Source organism: Homalodisca vitripennis, chromosome 7, assembly GCF_021130785.1.
Source record: "Homalodisca vitripennis isolate AUS2020 chromosome 7, UT_GWSS_2.1, whole genome shotgun sequence".
Taxonomy (NCBI): Eukaryota; Metazoa; Arthropoda; class Insecta; order Hemiptera; family Cicadellidae; genus Homalodisca; species Homalodisca vitripennis.
Genome location: NC_060213.1, coordinates 129,470,001 through 129,474,014, shown reverse-complemented (window position 1 = coordinate 129,474,014; position 4,014 = coordinate 129,470,001). Strand labels below are relative to the sequence as shown.

General features: G+C 36.9%; 1 protein-coding gene across 1 annotated transcript in view; it reads left to right on the top strand.

Annotated features, from left to right (window-relative positions):
* Nucleotides 1-595: 595 nt before the first annotated feature.
* The window catches only part of LOC124366886 (chondroitin sulfate synthase 1), a 70,803-nt gene continuing 67,384 nt past the window's right edge, over nt 596-4,014 (top strand). Inside the window, 1 exon segment of the mRNA XM_046823486.1 lies at nt 596-825. The gene's annotated coding sequence lies outside the window, so the exon portion shown is untranslated.

Genomic DNA, 4,014 nt, shown 5'->3' with positions numbered 1-4,014 from the left:
CCATGGGAAAATTTAATTACATGGGAAAACGCAATTTCCCAATTTTGACATCGCTAGATCACCCATTGTAATTGTGGGCGGTCTGATGGATAATATCTACAGTTCGTGCACAAGTGGGAATCTATACATACTTTAGTCCTACTGTTTAACTGATTTTACAAAATCAACAAGTACACATCCTTTTTAATGTTGGACTGAAACCGCTTGTGTGACAATGAGGCACACATGCGTGTTTCGCAAGTGTTGATTAGTTTTGTAACACGTACAAAGTTAGTGTCCAACAAAGGGTGCATACGCGACATAGCCTAAGCCTACTCTCGTAAGATGTCGGCAGCAAGTGTTTTCGTTAAAACATAATTGTAGACATTACAGTGTCTGGTGCCCCTCCGGGCTCAAGCAGCAAGTAATTTACTCCAAACGGCCAGACTACGTAGTATATTATACACCCATTGTTTTCCTCATCTAAAAGGCACAAGAGCCGCTGCCCGGGGGTAAACAGCGGCCGTGCCGTGCGGGAGAATCAGGCGAATGTCGTCCACCAATGGCGTGAGAGCTTGTCTACTAGCCTCGCCGCGAATCTCGGTTCTCCCGTTCCCTGTCTCGTCCGGCCGCCAAACCAGTCCGACTTGAGTCCCGTTCCGTGTCGGAAGGTCGCGTAGCGTCCTGGTCGTTTACCTGTCGTGTTTATTGTGCTATATTTTTTTACCGGCAGGTTGGCATTATTTACGATTATGCGGTCATAACAGCTGATCGCTCGGTGTGGTGAAAAATTGACAGACCACTGTGTGACTAAGTTATCAGCTGTTTTATTTCATTTATTTTTACGTAAGTACGGAATATTGTTTACCTGATTTTTACAATACAATAAAGAATACAATGGCAGGCAGCTTGTGTTGTATACTAATTAATCACAAAAATACAATGTTATCAGTGGGTTACTTTCTTGTTTGTCAGTGGTTACATCCTATGGTTAATAATTCTTCAGCTTAATACTTATTTATGTAGAGCAATACGTTATTTTTAAAACACGTTTTTAGTTGTCTTTCAAAAATGGTTTCACTAGAACAAAGAAAAAGAATTATGAAAAATAATAAAAAATTAAATATATACGTAAATTATTTTTTGTGCGCCCTAGTTTCTTATTATTTCGTTCTTGGGTATATTTTGTTACGTTATGCTAGTTCACGATGAAAACCTCTGTAATCTGAAGCTTAAAAACTAAACTTGGCTAGTAATATCTTTTATGGAAAATACATTTATTTCTAATAATAAAATACAACTGAAACTGCATGCTAGTATTTACAACAACGTCATATTAGGTCGACTTTGGTTACATTAGGTACAACATGTTAACCATAGGCAAATTTGCATATATTGGAAAACGCTGACGCATTACCTACTTCAAGGTTGACAAACTACTTCCCAAGGCATTTATTTGCTATCTTACCTAGATGGTTAGAAAAAAATCTTAAATTATTAATAACTGTGATATTCATCGTAGCAATTGAACCTTTTAATGATTTAAGTAACATTTTTATTAGAAATTATGTTGCTCTTGTTGATTTAACTTGTGGTTTTATGAAGTATTCTAATGATTTGGCAGATAATGTACTTTTTGTCGTACACATTTATTTATTAACTGATGAACCGTGAAGAATTGCAAGGTCGCGCGGTAGAGCCTCTTTAATTCCATGCATTGTAGCCCGGCATTGTTGGGCAGGGATTAGCTAGCGGCATTGTTGTCCATTGTTGAGCTCTCACGACGCTGTCTGAGATGGCGATGGCGTGTCTGAGCTGCAATAATTACAGGCAGTCCGCACGAATTATCGACCCGTTTTCGTTTAATTTAGCCCGCCCTTCGAAATTAACTTTTCCATTCAATTCAAGACAATTTTCAGTTTAAATCTCCGTCTTTCTGTGATTTTTTTTGTTTTGTTTTATCCATATTACAATAATAACTGAGAAGTATAGTCGTTCAAATAATGATTAATATGTCAGCCAAAGAGTATTTTACTTAACCATCAGAGCGGCAAAGCACATGACGTAAAAAGCCCAAAAGTTCTTCAGAACAATGCACATAGAGTACTAATTTGAGAACGTACCAATGTTTTACCGATACATTCAGTTGTTTACCGTCGTAAAAATCATCCTAGTTCTTAGGTGTACGTGACCAGAGTTAAAATCAACATCTAAATTTATTCGTATTGCACAGTACCGAAACTATCCAACACAATTAAATTCGTGAAATTTGTCTATCCACTGGTGATGACTCTCTCCACGGTGACGAAGTCATGTTCAAAGAATTAAATTGTTTTGGTCAATTTCGGTGCTGTGCAAACCGGAAATTTAAATTTTAGTTATGCAAAAAGTAAATAGGTAAACTTTTAGTTTCATTGGAGATGCGATAATTTATTTTAAACCATTATTAGAGCGTCTAGTAAATTATATAATAAAAACCATCAACATTTATAACGATCAAGGTTTTATCTGTATTACAACTATCTTTACATGGAATGTATTATAAGTCAAACAGGAACTCAAATTCGCACCGACATAACGTGAACTGTTTAATAGCTTGCCTTATCGAGAATAGTAGTACCGTTTTAGACAAAACATATTTAATGGGCACCATGCGTAGAAATAGTACGCTACTATCGTAGTGTTGGCTGTAATAAAACAATGTAGGACTACGCCACTCTACGTGTCTTGTAACAGCGGACTACGCCACTGTACGTGTCTCGTACCAGCCTTCACTGAAGTTGCATGCACAATTTCAAGGCTAAAGCTCATTGCATTCTCAAGATGTCCTGTGGCCAGACAGACAGACAGGCAATCATACGGAAATTAAATTTGTACATCCCCTCAGCAGAGAAATGATAACTGGGTCAGCCTACGTCGTAGAACTCATCTCTGCCTATTTAAAAAGGAAGTCTCGTGCAAAATCTAAAGTTTATAGGTGAAATCCTTCTTAAGATATCTTGCCAAGTGATAAATTCACAGTTTTTGGTGATACATTCATTAAGTTGGGTTTTCTAGCTGTGTTTATATAAAAAGTGCTCATACCAAGTCAGATGAAAGTGATTGTATCGCATGTGTTGGCGTAGTTAGGCTATACTACGCCATGTGGTGTGATATGATTGTACCTACTCAGTTTGTGTACAAATTTATTCATTCTATGCTTTTTTTGTTGCTGTCTTGTTACGCATAACACTGATGTAAAAATGTTCGCCAACGCTCAGCCCAATCCATGGAGTGATATGTACCAAGAACGTAACCAGAATTTTTTTTGGTTGGGGGGAGGTCTGATATTTTTCTGTAGTGGACAGTAAGTAAGGCAAGTGTAGTCAACCGCTCATTCCCCACTTTGTTCCTTTAAAAAGTTTCTGATCTGTTTCAATGTTGGGAGCGATCTTTCACCAGTACATATAAGTAATATTGCTAAAAACATTTATGGGGGACTCCTTGGACCCCCCCTTGCTGGCTACGTTCTTGATATGTACCCTCATCGAAATGGCTACATAGAAATGAAGCTCTTTGGAAAATTTCAAGTTTTTAAGTCACATCGTTTTTCAAAATATAGTGCGGACAGACAAACAAATACATTAGAGAGACAGAAATTAAATTTTCCAACGCTTCGCTAACGCTCAGCCACAAACTGACAGAATTTCGTTGAAAGAAAATTAACATGACGTATGGAAATAGAATTGATACTGTTATCCAACAACATGCATTATAATAAATAAATATATAAGTAGTTTATTCCAGCATTGAATAACAAGTTAGTTATATAAATAACATGCTTATAATTCCGTGCCAAGAGTCGAGCTTATAAGAAAATAACATACTGTTAAAGTGTGAAATACTTATTGTTTAACCTAACATAATATTTATTGAATAATTAAACCGACCAATCGGATTTGTTTTTGGAACATTGAATAAGTTTACAAATGCCAAAATACGCACCGTAGGTAGCGTAACTAACACAACACAAGCATTGTGTCGTAGCTGGGAGCG